The sequence below is a fragment of the Pan troglodytes genome, chromosome 7 (assembly GCF_028858775.2).
Source record: "Pan troglodytes isolate AG18354 chromosome 7, NHGRI_mPanTro3-v2.0_pri, whole genome shotgun sequence".
Classification (NCBI taxonomy): Eukaryota; Metazoa; Chordata; class Mammalia; order Primates; family Hominidae; genus Pan; species Pan troglodytes.
The window spans coordinates 121,286,784-121,304,168 of record NC_072405.2 but is presented as its reverse complement, the minus strand read 5'-3'; the positions used below and the strand labels follow the sequence as shown (position 1 = coordinate 121,304,168).

Here is a 17,385-nt window from a genome sequence, read left to right as displayed (position 1 = left end):
TTACATCCCTGTCAAATTGAAGCCTGGAGCTTTTATGATATTTATAAGGGTGTCTTCCACTAGAAACAATGATGTTGCTGGAATTACTGAATCTATTAAATGTTATCCGAACATTTTCTTATATAGGCATATCAAGGGAAAGCATTAAAAATTACATTATAAAACTGCACAATTATAATATTTGTAGAACCATAAAAGAAAAAGAAAGGTTTATGTTACAAATTGGTCCTGTCTTTTTGAGTCTTAAGAACTGGCCTAAAGTGCCTTATGCACAATTATTTCAAATTTGTATTCTTAAACTTCTAATAATTCACTGGCTAGAAACAGCATTCCATTTAGATTCTGGTGTTAGTGGTAATGTTACATTTTGTACTTTGAAAACATATCAGCATGAATTATCTCTGCTTGCATAATGACAAAATCATTTTAAATACTTATGTCTGGAAGGTTATGTTAACCATGTCTGTGCACAACTAGACACTATCACAATCAAGTGCCCAGAGTTAAATATTTTATTTTGTTCTCTTTTAAGGAAACCCAAAATAGAAAGTCTCAAAAAATGTATTTGTAATATTTCAAAGCCAATTTCCATTTCCAATGGATTATCTCTTTATCATATGCAAATCAATGTCAATTGCCTAAGAAAATCATTTGTATCCATTTCTCCAAGAGTCACAAACTTGCCCTGTTTTACTGTAACTTATATATCACTGTATTTTAAATTAATAAGATGATTAATTTCTTCCCCTCCACTTCACAGAAACATTTAATTAACTCTTCTTACCCAAATTCTCTTGAGAAGTTTCTAGGTGAAGCGTTTCTAATATCATCTTCTATCATCTTCTACATTTAGCACTTTTATAAGTGTATGCACACAATCAATGCTCCATTAATCTTGATAATAAGAGGGAAAAATTCAAATGCCATTTTTTTGTTTATGATACCATTCTTTTGTTCAAATGTTAGGGTTCTTAGAAATTTTGTCATTAAAGTACACTATTTTTGTACAATTAATTGTACAAATGCATATTACATGTAATTTTTATGTTTTGCATAACATCCAAATACATTTTTACTGCATTACTAACAAAATATATATATTAAGTATAATTATGTTAATATGGCTAAATTTATATGGCTTTAATTTATATATTAAAGCTCAGACTGATCTTTGACCCTTCTCATTCTTCTCTATTCACCATATCCAATATATTAACACATCTTGTTGGAACTTCATTCAAAATATGTTAAAAATTATCTCATATCTTTTCAACACATCCGTTGTTTACCTTGACCTAGGCCACCATTAATTCTCAGTGAAATTACTGCACTAGTCTCATTACAAGAATAAAAAACAAACAAACAGATTTTAGCCAGTAAATGAGACAAGAAAACTAAACGAAATGTATAAAGATGAAAAAATCAAAAAGTAAAATAGATTTCATTTAAGATGACATGCTTATGTTATACGAAATCTTTAGAAATATACCAAATCTCTTTCTTCCCAAAACACAGCAAAACAAAAGCCTAGAGCTCATAAGTAAGGTCTAGTGTGACAGGTCCCCCACTAGATTACTTAAGGATGTAGGCCTGCTGCTTGAACCTTAAAGGCTAGTCAGTGAGTCAAGGCCATGGGCTCTCAGGGACACCAGCCATTGGATTCTTAGGGATGCCAGGCGAGAAGCAGGTGTCCCTGAGAACCAAAACATCCCAGCGAGTAGCTGAGAGCCTACCAAGGAGAACAGTCCCATCTCACACACGCACAGTAGGCAAAAAGCCAGAAAATTAGCTTGAAAGCAGCTTTAAGATGAAAAGCGGCAGGACTCTTTAAAGCTGCCTGGCTGCTGCTCAGAAGTCTCCCATATGTAAGTGTTAATCAACTTACCAAACTGGACTTGTCTGGGTCATCTTTTGGTTGCCTGGCAGCCTTCCAGTTTGGGATGGTGGATGTTACAGTCCCAAGTTTTTCTCATAACACAAGGTTGGTAGAGCTACAGAATACACTACTAATGTGCATAATCAATTGAATTTCTATGTCCTCAGAATAAACAACCCATAACTTAATAAACTAATTCAATTTAAAACATCAATCATTATAAAACATTTTTACACAGTTTTTTTTTTTTTAATGGGGACCTGCAGCATTGCAAATTACAACACATTGCCTAGATATATTAAATAAGAGGCAAATACATGGAGAAAACTACATGTTCATGGGTTGGAAGTCTTAATAATTTTAAGATGGCAGTTCTCCCTAAATGGACATAGAGATTTCATGAAATTCCTATAAAAATCCCAATAGCACTTTTTATGGAAATTGGCAAACTGATTAAAAACTATACATAAAAATGCAAATGATTTAGACCAACCTGAAAAGAAAAATTATTGAAAAACAAGAACTTACACTTTCAGCTTTCAAAAATTCCAGTAAAGCTAAATAATCAATATGCTGTGATACTGGCATTAGGATAGACACAAAGCAAGGGAACAGACTAGAAATAAATGTGACATAAACCCATTAAAAGATGCTCACCATCATTGGTAATTAAGGTACATGCAAACATACATATACAAAAACACACACACATGTAATTAGATACATCTACACACTTACTACAATGGTTATTAAAACTAATGACAAAAATCAAATATTACAGAAGTTGTGTAGAAAGTAGAGCCCTCATACATTGCTTGCAGGAACATAAAATAGTATAAACATTACAGCAAACAGGGTGGCAAATTATATATCCTCATGACAAGAAAAAAATTAAAAATCACTTATATATAGAAAAGATAGTAGGACAGCAATGCACAGTTACTCTCTTGCCCAAGGGATACATCAACTTTTCAACTGTTTCATATTATATTCTGTGGGAACCTTTAACATATTGATACTGTACAGAGCATCACACAGGTGATATAGCAATGATAACATGTTAATCAGAATGAGTTAACTACATGTTAACATCTAATTACAATGGATGTTATAGTAAGACCCATGTTCACATGGAGGGGATAAAGTCTGCACAAAGTGGTTTCCCCCATTTGTGAAGACTTCAGGAGTTCAAAGATCTGAGTCATATTGCGACACCCCTTCTAAGATTAAGACAAATAAAGTATTGTACTGTATATCCCTTTGTCTCCAAGAAAGACAGCTAGTGCTATTTTTCTTTTCCAGTTAAGGTATCACTATTCACACACCCTGTTCCCTTATGTCAGGTCTACTTGACATTTAAGGTGATACATTTCTTCTCTCAACTACTGTTCATTTTCTTACTAAAAATAATAGTTCAGATAAAGTAAATTTTTTACATTTTTCTTCTATATAACAAAAATCTTGAGAAAAATCTATAAATTATAATCCTTACTCTCCAAATTCTGCAATCTCAGAAAGGTTACTTTAAAACAGTAATATTTAACTAATGTCTAACCCAATAGCTGACTCCTAATTATACATAACTATTACAATAGCTAACATTATAATAAACCCCTTCCTGGATTTCTACACTTCACCACACTTCATCTCTATCATGAACCCAATCATTTGAGTCACATCACTTTATTAACATAGGTATAATGTGCAGTTTCAAAATATATAACTTTCTAAAAAATGATAGTCTGGGCTGAGCATAGTGGCTCACGCCTGTAATCCTAGTACTTTGGGATACCAAGTCTGGTGGATTGCTTGAGCTCAGGAGTTAGAGACCATCCTGGACAACATGGTGAAAACCTGTCTCTACAAAAATTATCCAGATGTGGTGGTGCACACCTGTAGTCTTAACTACTCGAGAGGCTGAGGTGAGGGAATGGATCATTTGAGGATGGAAAGTCGAGGCTTCACTCAGCTGTGATTGCACCACTGTACTCCAGTCTAGAAATAAGAGACCCTAAGAAAAAGTATTCTTACTTTCCTCTTTTTAAAAGACATCTTTGAATCATTGCAAAAAGTACAATTTTTAAGAGGCTTTTACATGAACTTTCCATCTTTTTCCATTATTCACTATGGCCCTTTCTTAGAAAAGATTGGCCTTTCAGATTCAATGTGCATTTGGATTTACGCATTTTGAAAATGTGTGCCCCTAGAACAGATAACTACATGCCCCCCTTTCCAGGAGTATAAATTTTCCTGAAAGTTTAGGAAAATATGTTAATATGTAATTATCCAGATATATTATTTAAGGTAATTACATTAATGTTAAAGTCAGACTTCAAATACATGTTACATTGATTAATATTACTTTGAGCTACAGCCTCTGACACCAGGGAAACAGGCACACTATTCTCATTGCACATCTAAAATCAAAGTTCCTGAAGTAAATTTTACATACCTGTCTGTAGTATTGAGAGGTGACAGCGTGCTGGCAGTCCTCACAGCCTTCGCCTGCTCTCGGCGCCTCCTCTGCCTGGCCTCCCACTTTGGCGGCACTTGAGGAGCCCTTCAGCCCGCCGCTGCACTGTGGAAGCCCCTTTCTGGGCTGGCCAAGGCAGGAGCCGGCTCCCTCAGCTTGCAGGGAGGTGTGGAGGGAGAGGCGCGAGCAGGAACCGGGGCTGCGCCCGGCGCTTGCGGGCTAGCTGGAGTTCCGGGTGGGCGTGGGCGTGGTGGGCCCCGCACTCCGAGCGGCCGGCCGGCTCCGCCGGCCCCGGGCAGTGAGGGGCTTAGCACCCAGGCCAGCGGCTGCGGAGGGTGTACTGGGTCCCCCAGCAGTGCCAGCCCACCGGCGCTGCGCTCAATTTCTCGCCGAGCCTTAGCTGCCTTCCCGCGGGGCAGGGCTCCGGACCTGCAGCCCGCCATGCCCGAGCCTCCCACCCCCTCTGTGGGCTCCTGTGCGGCCGGAGTCTCCCCGATGAGCGCCGCCCCCTGCTCCTCGGCGCCCAGTCCTGTAGACCACCCAAGGGCTGAGGAGTGCGGGCGCACGGCGTGGGACTGGCAGGCAACTCCACCTGCAGCCCCGGTGCTGGATCCACTGGGTGAAGCCAGCTGGGATCCTGAGTCTGATGGGGACGTGGAGAACCTTTATGTCTAGCTCAGGGATTGTAAATACACCAATTGGCACTCTGTATCTAGCTCAAGGTTTGTAAACACACCAATCAGCACCCTGTGTCTAGCTCAGGGTTTGTGAATGCACCAATAGACACTCTGTATCTAGCTACTCTGGTGGGGCCTTGGAGAACCTTTGTGTCCACACTCCGTATCTAGCTAATCTGGTAGGGATGTGGAGAACCTTTGTGTCTGGCTCAGGGATTGTAAACACACCAATCAGCGCCCTATCAAAACAGACCACTGGGCTCTACCAATCAGCAGGATGTGGGTGAGGCCGGATAAGAGAATATAAGCAGGCTGCCCCAGCTAGCAGTGGCAACCTGCTCGGGTCCCCTGCCACACTATGGACGCTTTGTTCTTTTGCTCTTTGCAATAAATCTTGCTACTGCTCACTCTTTGGGTCCACACTGCCTTCATGAGCTGTAACACTCACCGGGAAGGTCTGCAACTTCACTCCTGAGCCAGCGAGACCACGAGCCCACCGGAAGGAACAAACTCCCGCACGCCGCCTTTAAGAACTGTAACACTCACAGAGAGGGCCCACGGCTTCATTCCCGAAGTCAGTGAGACCAAGAACCCACCAATTCCGGGTACGGTATGAATGAAAATCCAGTACTTTATATTAGTTTCTCCTTTTGGGGGGAAAAAGTATTATGGTGTGATTCCAAGAGCTTATGAGGTGTGTTCGTTACCTGGATATCTATCTATATATACCACATCCAATTTTAATAAGTAAATTTCCACCAAGTGATATATAGATGCGTACTAACTATTACATAATAAATATTGGAGAGTCTTTGTGGTACTAGCACAAGCTGGAAAAAGTAATGTGATGCTTTTTTTTTTTTTTTTTTTTTTTGAGGCGGAGTCTTGCTCTGTAGCCCAGGCTGGAGTGCAGTGGCGCCATCTTGGCTCACTGCAAGCGCTGCCTCCCGGGTTCACGCCATTCTCCTGCCTCAGCCTCCCGAGTAGCTGGGACTACAGGCGGCTGCCACTGCGCCCGGCTAATGTTTTTTTTTTTTTTTGAGATGGAGTCTCGCTTTGTCACCCAGGCTGGAGTGCAGTGGCATGATCTCGGCTCACTGCAAGCTCTGCCTCCCGGGTTCACGACATTCTCCTGCCTCAGCCTCCCTAGTAGCTGGGACTACGGGCGCCCGCCACCACGCCCGGCTAATTTTTTGTATTTTTTAGTGGAGAGGGGGTTTCACTGTGTTAGCCAGGATGATCTCGAACTCCTGACCTCGTGATCCGCCCGCCTTGGCCTCCCAAAGTGCTGGGATTACAGGCAATGTGATGCATTTTATACAAAGAGAGGCCAGAATACGTAGGCTTCTATTTTCAAATTTTGTCTTCTGGCAATGTTGATACATTTGCACCATTACATCTCTTAGGTAATTTTCAAGCATTTGCCTTTCTTTGTTATATAAATCTTCTCTTTCTAAAGGGATCAATTGGGATTAGAATTTTATCCTACCGCTAAAACATAAAGCAAAAAGGCCAAAAGTGATCTCACCTTTTCAGAGAAACGCACTTAAACAGCAGCAGCAGGTGCCTCTCTTTTCTGAGTTTCCCTTCACCTGAATGTGGTTCTGGTACTTAAAGGTACAGTATTTATTTTTTACATAACATAGCCCTAATGTAAGCCAAGTGCGTACCATGTGCTGTTACAAAGAAGTATTGATCCATTTTCCTGTTGAAGGAAAAGTTGCTATTTTTGGACTTATTGAGAGATGATATGTGGATTTCCAGCTTGATGTCTTCCTAAGGGATTTAAAGGTGATTTTTGCTTTAAAAGAGCAGAACAATACTATTTTTTAAATGGAACCTTTACATACTGGCTAAGTCATAGATATTTTATTACTTAGCAATATTGTCTGTTTTTCTCTTTATTGTAAAGACTCCTACATATATAATTATCTTACTTGCTCAAAGGTATATTAATAAAGCAAAAAGGTATATGTTAAACTAAAATTCAATGGTTTGAGAAGAAATTTCCTGACACAGTAGTTGAACAAAAGTCTTAGATTGTTCCATCTGAGCTTTCATAGATTACATGTTATTCTTATTATGAGCTTGTCATAAATGAACCTTGTAGTACTAGGGCACTTTAGTTTACAGAGTCTAACGAGTTTGTAATACAGTAAGAATGGAAATCCTCTTTTAAAAGTAGCTTATGTTTTAAAAGCACATCCTGTCCTTTTATAATGTCAAAAAGTTTAACAAAAATTTTATTAAAATTCACAAGATTAAATTTTTTTTATTTAACAGTCTACTTTGATTCTGATAAGATAAACTAAAAATTGTGACAATCCTAGGCAAAATGTATAGTAAGCTAAGTCAGATTTTAATGTAACTCTCTGTAGCCTAAATTTTCTTAGAACCCAAGAGTTAGCATAATATACTATTAGCATAAAAATTACAGGATTACTCTGGAAGTGCTGTTGTTTCTGGACCATGTTGGGGATTTTATTTCTATTATTCCTACCATCAGTTTTTACATTCATTCTGAATCTGTTTGGGTGACTGTGATTGTTAGTGCCAGTAGATGTGTGCTAACTAGTAATATTGGAAGATGCTTTATCTTAAAGTAATGTAACTCTGCTATAGAAGAATAGTCTGTCCTCCAAAGAATTAGTGTACTTTTATTAATAACTTTAAAATATTAAAGACATTCTCTTCTCCCCAAATATCGGTATCAAACATTGTTTACCTCCTTACATCTTAGTTTCACATGCATTATCTCTAATTTTACAGCAAGTTTGAATTAGGCAGAGACATTAATATCCTACTATTATAAATGATTACAGAAAGCTTTATTAACTTGCTAAGGTTTATACATCTAGTAAGCAAACAGTTGAGAATTCACATACGGATTTTCCGATTTCTTCCCCAATGTGCTTTCCACCGTACCATGCAATATTTCAAATGAAGTATCACTATGTTGTTGACTGTTCAAGATTAAATATGCATGAGAAATAAAAATAAGCATAGAGGATGAGGGTGATAGTTTAAAAGTAAGTAAAATATTTTTATCTCCAAAAAGCTAAAGAAGGAATACTATAAAAGAAACTTTAGTAATTAATATATCATAATAATATTTATATAATTTATCTTATGTATGTACTTAGTATAAGTAAAATTTGTAAACTTACTTGGAACAAAATTTCAAGTTACAGTTTCTATTTAATAGAAAATTTGCATGTTTCATATTGCTGTTGAAGACACTTAATTTTCACACAAAATCTTTCCCAATCCTTTTTCTAGCTTTCGCCTGCCATGCAAACTGAAAAACCAAAAGGTCACTTTCTCAGTTTCCTTTACTTGCATGGAAACCAATCAATGAGAAGTGAACAGAAGTTGGCTAATTAAAATTAAATTTAAAAAATAATATTATTATAAAAAGAGACAAAGTTTACCGAAGCAAACTTTCTCAGTTCTTCCATCATGCTTTCTTTAAAGTGAACAGGTGACTATAGCCATAGTAGCCATCCAGCAACCTAGTGAGAAATATTAACAGAAGAATCATAGACATGAACTTAAAGGTGGTTGAACCATGAAACCAACATAAGCAGCATCTACTGTCAGACTTATTATATCAGGAAAATAAAATTCTATATCTATAATATAATTAAGTTAGGTTTTCCCTTACTTACCAGAGAATTAATGCTTAACCATTTCAATTATTCTTAAAATTTACACTTGAAAAACAGTAGGTGTAAGTTACATTCTTTAAAAGGAAAGTAAATATCATCTGTGAGCTTTTATGACATTATCAAAGGTGAAGATGAATATAAAGCCAAAGTCAATATTTTGATAAGTGCTTTGTTTTAAATTTGAAAGGGGCTGTGTCAGTCTAATTCTCCCTCTCCTTTTAAGTTTAGTGACTGAAGGGCCAAAGAGCTGGCAAACGTGGTTTGATATAAACAAACATTACCACCCAAATATTACTTAAGTGGTAACTGAAAGAAATTCATTTCTCATTGATTGCTCTTTCCAAAAACAGATGCATTGGAAAACTGCAAGCTTCTGTATTGCAATTAAAATGGTGAACATACAGCAAGTATATAGTAGTTAAGATTATTAAGAGCAAAGCCTTATTAAATTACATATAGGAAATTATTCTTAGAAGAAACAAATTATGACAAAAATGATGTATTTCCTGAAGTTTTGTCTACTTTTCACAAAAGTATTCTTTTCCTGGATGATATCTGATACTCTTATGACTTGGTTTCAACTACTCACTTTATGTTGGATATTCAAATATGTAGATCAGCAGTTCTAAATCATGTTTCTAAAAACTTAGTACTTATCTTCCAACTCATGTTAACTTCTCTCAAATGCCTTTTGATTATCATGTAGCATGAAAGTATTTGTTCTCCTGTATTTTCTACCATATTTTAAGGTACTTTTACCTCCACAGCAGTCAATATTTAATCCAGATCCAGTCTTTTCATTATATTTCATTATATTTCCAGTGTCTCTCAACATCCTGACCTCTTATTCATTTTCACTGTCATTTTAGTTCTTCATTATCTTCCATGGACTACTAAAATAGTGGTAGAGGAGCATATTTCCCTACTTGCAATCATTCCATTTTCTATACTGACTCTTTCCTCAATATGTGTCTATTTTTGTAAAAACTCTTCAGTAGCTTCACAGTGGCAAGGAAACTCATTACAGCAAATAAGGCCATTCACAATCTGGCTCTATCTATATACAGCCTTAACGTCCTGTTCTTTCCGTAACCAAAGCTATGCTTTGCACAGATAAAACCACATGCTAGCTGATGAACACACAATTATTTTTCTTGCCTCTTTTATTTTGCTCATATTTAAGTGCCCTTTCACCTGCTTCCACTTGTTGAAGCCCTATTCATCATGTAAGACATAGGCCAAAGTGTGATACCTACTGATACAACTCCCTGATTTGATAAAACAACAAATTTCCTGGTAAAACTCTGCCGTAATGTCATCAGAAGAATTGTCTGAATGAGCTTGCTATAAAGAAGAGGAACCAAGAAGGCTTCTATTCTATCTGAATGCATTTTATTGGTAGATTTCACAGTAGTGATTTCCTTTACCCTCATAAAATCTGAACTTATTTATAACATGTTACTTCACATATTGTATTTTAATTATTGTCAATTATGTTTATTACCTCTGAGAGCCTATGAAGAAAGAGACAGTTTCACATACTTTTTATTTAAATACTTGCTGTACACAGTGTCTGACAAAATGTAGATGCACAGTGTGTTCAAATACTATAAAAAGTCAATGAGACTAAAATTGACAAAATATGGTTGATACTATGGTTAATTCACTGAACAATTCTTCTTCTTTTAACTTTACTATGTTGAAGCTTATTGGCTATAAACACATAGGATAAAAATAATTTTAATGGATTATTTATGGTTTTTTGAAGTTTGCCCATTATGTTTCTTTTCTCCCAACAATTACTCAATTTATTATAATAAACATTATTTTTTGCACATACAAAACAAAAAATATATAAACACTGATTACTACCTGGCACTAAAGTGTGCAATGCAGGTTATATGGCCATAGAAGAGCTACATTCCCTGACATCATTTGTAATTCTACACATACACACCTAATAGAGCTTTAGTGAGTATATTTTTCTTAAATTAATTTTTTCTACAAGTTCTAATACATTGTATTTGAAAAATATAAAAACCTAAATTTGGGAAAAGATGGTTTTGACCAGAGAGATGTGGAAAGAAGTGATATATGCTTCTGATGCCTGAAAAATTAGAAATGGAACATTTGCTTAGTCCTGGAAATGAAAGGCACATGTTGAGCCTCACAGAACGCTGTATTGCTAGATTTAAACAACTTTGGCCAAAATATTCTTCCCAGGTTTTCATCTCAGATTTTTATGGTTTGAGGTCTTACATTTAATCCATCTTGAATTAATTTTTGTATATGGTGAAAAGTGAGAGTCTAGTTTCAATCTTCTGTATTATGCCTAGCCAGCTATCCCAGCACCATTTATTGAATAGGGTTGTTTCATCAACCTTGTTGAAGATCAGATGGTTGTAGGTGTGTGGCTCTGTTTCTGAGTTTTCTATTCTGTTCCATTGGTCTATGTGTCTGTTTTTGTACCAGTACTGTGCTGTTTTATTATTGTAGCCTCATAGCATAGTTTGAAGTTGGATAGTATGATGCCTCCAGCTTTGTTCTTTTTGCTTAGGTTTGCTTTGAATATTTGGGCTCTTTGTTACTTCCATATGAATTTTAGAATTGTTTCTTTTCTAATTCTGTAAAAAATGACATTGGTAGCTTGATTGAGATAGTGATGTATCTGTAGATTGCTAAAATGACAGTATGACCATTTTAATGATATTGATTCTTCCAATCCACAAGCATAAGTGGTTTGTCCATTTATTTTTGTCATCTCTGATATTTTCAGCAGTGTTTTGTAGTTCTCCTTGTAGAGATCTTTCACCTCCTAGGTTAGCTATATTCCTAGTTATTTCATTTTCCTTGTGGCCATTGTAAATGGGTTTGTGCTCTTGATTTGATACTCAGCTTGGACATTATTGGTGTGTAGAAATGCTACTAACTTTTGAACATTGATTTTTGTATTCTGAAATCTTGCTAAAATTGTTTATCGTTTGTCGTGTCTCTTCTGGATTTTGGTATTGGGATTATGCTGGCTTCACAGAATGAGTTAGAGAGGAGTCCCTTCTCCTTGATTTTTTTTTGGAAAAGTTTTAGTAAAGTCGGCCTTGGAAAAAAAATTATGGTCAAGTCCCTAAAAGCAATTATGAAAAAAAAATTGAAAACCAGGACCTAATTGAACTAAAGAGCTTCTGCATAGAAAAAGAAACCGTCAACAGAGTAAACTGACAACCTTACAGAATAGTAGAATATATTTGCAATCTATGCATCTTACAAAGGTCTAATATCCAGACTCTTCAAGGAATATCCAGACTCTACAAGGAACTTAACAAGAGAAAACCAAGTAACACTATTAAAAAGTGGGCAAAAGACATAAACAGATACTTCTCAAAAGAAGACATAAGACATAACATTATGAAATGTTCAACATCACTAATCACTGGAGAAATGCAAATCAAAAGCATAATGAAATATCATCTCACACCAGTCATAATAGCTATTATTAAAAAGTCAAAAAACAACATATGCTGGCAAGGCTGCAGAGAAAGGGAATGCTGATACACTGCTGGTGGGAATGTGAATTAGTTCAGCCACTGTGGAAAGCTATTTGGAAATTTCTCAAATAAATTAAAACAGGGCTACCATTAGACTTAGCAACCCCATTACTGGGTATTTAGCCAAAGAAATATAGATCATTACACCAAAAAGACATATGCACTCATATGTTCATCACCATGCTATTCTCAATAGTAAAGGCATGGAATCAAATTAGGTGTCCATCAATGGTGGATTAAATAAAGAAAAATGTGTACATGCACACCATGGAATACTACACAACCATAAAAAGTATAAAATCATGTCCTTTGCAGCAACATGGATGAAGCTGGAGGCCATCATCCTAAGTGAATTAACACAGGAATGGAAAATGAAATACCTTATGTTCTCATTTATAAGCAGAAACTAAATATTGAGCACATATGAACATAAACATGGGAATGATAGTCACTGCAGACTACTAGGGAAGGGAGGGAGGGGGACTTGGTTTCAAAAACTACTTATTAGGTACAGTGCTCACCACTTGGGTCGAATATACCCATGTAACAATCCTACATATGTACTCCCTGTATCTAATATAAAAGCTGACTTTTTTTTTCCTAAAGATGTAAATATGGATTGCTCTCTTGTCTTCTAAATTTAATGGTACACATAATAATTCTGGATGTGGCATGAGTTTGGTTCCTTTGCAAGTACTTTGCATTTTATTTCCTTTTTTGTTCATTTATTGTTGTTTATTGATTGTTGTTTATTGATTGTTGTTGGTTGTTCCTAGGCTTGTTAGCTGGCAAAGCAAAAATTTATCTGTGTGTGTATATCAACCTCTATTTGGATACAAATCTATACGTTTTCCTGCATGAAACCACTGTATCATTATTGAGCTAATTCATTACCACATACATCATCCCAGTCTCCTCTCATTGCTGATCTGTAATCTAACATTCAAAGTAAGAAACCCGGTTTCTGCCATCTGCTATCCATTTACTTAATTGTTCACTTTTTGCATTCTTGTATATTGGCTCCAGAATTGTTAACTCATTCCCGTATAAGACACAACTTTATAGAATAGAGTATAGTGCTTATGAATAGTTCCTTTTACCTGTATTTTTTCATATGCCACTCATCAAAGTTGCTCAGGTTAACATCTCCCCATACCATGCTTCAGTGAAGTTGTTTGCTACACTTGTAAAACAGTTAAATTATTTTGTCACATTTTACATTCCATCCTGGGAAGTTCCAACTTCCTAACTTTTTAAAAAATCTTCATATGTTAGGTTTTACTATTTGTGCTGTAATTCACTATTTTGTCATAACTTTCCATTGGCATTAATAAATGTATAGTGTCATTTTCTACTATTACAGCATCACAAGAAATAGTTGCATAATGCCATGACGTTCTCTGTGTTTTATTTATTCAGACTCCCTCTTCTCAAACTCTAGTAACCATTGACTTCTGTCTCTGTAGTTTTTCTTTTTCAGAATGTCATATAAATGGCACATTATAGAATATAGCCTTTTCAGAGTTTCTGTCACTTACGTATATACACTTAGGATTCATCTCTGTATGGGTTGACAGCACATTCCTTTGTATCCTTGGATATACCCTGTTGTACAAATGAACCAGTGTTTGTACACGTATTAGCTTATTGATAGGCTTATTGGAGACACTGCTTGCTTTCAGTTTGGGTTAGATTTTAAATAAAACCACTATAAATAGTCATGCGCATGATTTTGTATGCACGTATGGTTTTAAAAGTTGGCTAAATACTTAAGAACACAGTTGCTGGATCTTATGGTAAGATGATATTCAGCTGTGTAAGAAACTGATAAATTATTTTCCAAAGTGGATGCACCACATAGGAGAATTCCCTGTTGCTCTTTATTCTTGTCAGCATTTGGTATTGCTAGTTTGCAAGATTTTGGTCATTGAAATAATTGTGTATTGATACCTCATTCACGTTTTAATATGCATTTCCCTCATGACAACAGAGGTTGAGCATCCTTTTGTATGTTTATTTGCCATATGTAAAGCTTCTTTGGTGAGGTATTTGGCCAGATGATAGTCCATTTTTAAGTTAGTTTGTTTGTTGTTTTATTGATGAGTTTAAATAATTTTTGTATATTTTGGATACAAGTTCTCTATCAAATATGTATTTTGCAAATATTTTCTCCCAATTTCTGACTTTTTTCATTCTCTTTACAGTGTTTCTCATTGAGCACAAGTATAATTTTAATGAATTCTAACTTATCTTTTTTTTCATGAATTATGCTTTTGGTGTTGTAATTCAGATTTATTACCATACCCAAGGTATATAGATATTTTTCTATGTTAGGTCCTAGAAGTTTACAGTTTTACTGTTTATGTTTAGATCTATGTTCCATTTTGAGCTAATTTCTTGTAAATGGTAAAGTCTATCTAGTACCACCATTTTGCATAGGGCTGTCTAATTATTTCAGCATCATTTTTGAATATGCTATTATTTCTCCACTGAATTGCCTTTTTGCATTTGTATAAAACAGTTGACTTATTTGTGTATGTCTGTTTCTAAGTTCTTTATTATACTTTTTATATACAACTTAGTTTATGTGTCTATTCTTTTTTTTTATTTTTACACACATATTTTTTAGATAGGGTCTCACTATTTTGCCCAGGATGGCGTCAAACTCCTGGAATTGTTGTATTTTGTTTTGGTTTTGTTTTTGTTTGGTTTGGTTTGGTTTGGTTTTCAGACAGTGATATAGTTTGGATATTTGCCTCCTCCAAATCTCATGTGAAAATTCATTGTTAATATTACAGGTGGGGCTTAGTGGGAGGTATTTGGGTTTGAAGGTGGATCCTTCATGAATGGCTTGGTGCCTTTCTCTTCCTCCTGGTAACAAGTAAGTTTCCATTCTGTCAGTTCCTGTGGGAACTGATTGTTATAAAGAGACTGGCACTTCCTTTCCCTCCCTCTTTCTTCCTCTCTTGCCATATAACGCCTGCTCTCTTTCTCCTTCCACAATGAGTGGAAACTTCCTGAACTCCTCACCAGAAATAGTTGCTTGTGTAATGATTCTTATATAACTTGCAGGACTATGAGCCAAATAAACCTTTTTTTTAAAATATAAATTACCCAGACTCAGGTATTTCTTTATAGCAACACCAATGAACTAAGACAGACTGTGTCTATAGTGAGTATTGAAATCAGGTAGTGAAAGATCTACAATGTTGCTTTCTTTTTTAATTTTTAGGGGAAAAAACGAAGAAAATAAATGACTTTAACTTATAAGGTTGTTTGCCAAAAAATATGCCATTTAATTTGGAGGAAATAAAGTCATAAAAGGCATAAAATAATAAGTAAAACATTTTCTAGAAAATTATTAGTAAATTAATTTCCTCTGATGACAATTGGCACAGGTATGGAGATAGATTTGTTGTCAGTTCTTGGTTCTGTCATATTAGGTATATGACTGTTTCAATGTTATGTGTAAACAGTAATAATAAAGACTACCTCAAGAATATACGTAAGGATTAAGGTGAAAAGTATGCATTCAGCTGAAATTGTTGTTAGTGTTATTTTTAACATGATTATCCTAATAAATGACTCTGTGGAAAAGCATTTGGAAAAAAAGTTAAACGTGAGTGACTGAAGTGGTTTCATGATTGTAACATTTGATGTAACCTTAAAAATCATTATTAGGTAGAATTGCATTGAGCAACAGTTGACACTCAATAAGCAAATATCCAATATGTTATTCTGTCAATATTTCTTTGCTGGTGTCCCTTTGCTATAAAGTTTTCCTTTTTATATTGTGCCTTTGTAATGGTTACTTTATTAGGTAGAAATTTCTTGAAATCTTTTTTGTAACTTAGAGAACTGAATAGTTTCCTTTTGTACTTGAAGTGTAATTAGATAGAGCTAAGATACTTAGGACTATAATTTGAAGACTAGCTGAAATCAAACAGATGACACCTAACACCAAAGACTCAGAGTATTTTCAGTTCAGATCACAGCTTTTAAGAACTAATAGATGGATGGTGTAAATCTCAAAACAGATGATATACTATTTTCAATAGTTGTTTAGTAGTCCTGTTTTCGAATTAGAGGCAAAACATCGTTAATTCTAAATTAAGAGGCAAAACATCAGTATTTCTAAGTTTAAGATAGAAACACAAAACTCAAAAGAGGTTTTAATATTTAAAAATTATATAATAATTTCTAAAATTTTCTATTATTAATGTGGAGCTATTTTGAAACATGATTACCCATACCTTCTCAAGGTTTCTTATGTAAACTGTGAGTACATCAAACTGGCTTTTTCATAGATTCAGTATTGCTAAAATGGCTATGAGGATTTTTGTCTAAACCATCTCTTTCTTTTGTATAATATTATTTAAGGAATTGCATTTTATTAGCTCCTATAAATCAAAAAGATGGAACAAACATGAATGACATCATTAAAGAGCTTATTATCTACAAGCAGATAAAGACCTATATATAAAACAAAACCACAAGCAGTGGCGTGTGCCTATAGTCCCAGCTCCTCCAGAGGCTGAGGCAGGAGAATCAGGAGTTGGAGATTGTAATGCCCTGTTAATGCACCTGTGAACAGCCACTGTACTCTAGCCTGGGCAACATAATATGACCTTAACTCTAAAAAAAAAAAAAAGATAAATAAAAAAATTAAAAGTCTAAAGTATTATGTGAGTTTTTAGGACAGAATGGTAAATTGCAGTTTGAGAAATTAGAAAAATCTTTTTTGTTTTTAAATAACCTACTTTTTAGTATAAACTAATGAATACTAGCTTTATATATTTTCAAGATGATTAACAGAAGAAATAGGAATATAAAATCACTAAGCATCTTAGCACAATGGCAAAATATATTTTATAGATTGATAAAATACATTTTTAAAATATACACATAGCTATGTATATACACACATACAAACATGCTTATATTTATTGGAAATATGTATGCAATGTCAATTTTGCATACATATAGGCATATACATATCTATACACCTGCATAGACACATTCGTACAGACACATATGTGCATGTATGCATACATACATATATATGTAACTTTACCTAAGTGACATACACACATGCATGCATACAAACACATTGTATATGGTGTTTTCCTGTTAATATTTTATAAGCAAT

General features: G+C 35.1%; 1 long non-coding RNA gene across 2 annotated transcripts in view; it reads left to right on the top strand.

The window, feature by feature from the left end:
- Positions 1-5,325: 5,325 nt before the first annotated feature.
- Positions 5,326-17,385, top strand: part of LOC104007728 (uncharacterized) — a 56,965-nt gene continuing 44,905 nt past the window's right edge. For both annotated transcript variants that reach the window (XR_008536807.2, XR_008536806.2), the window contains exon 1: positions 5,326-5,631. This is a non-coding gene — a long non-coding RNA (uncharacterized LOC104007728). The remainder of the gene's footprint in view (positions 5,632-17,385) is intronic.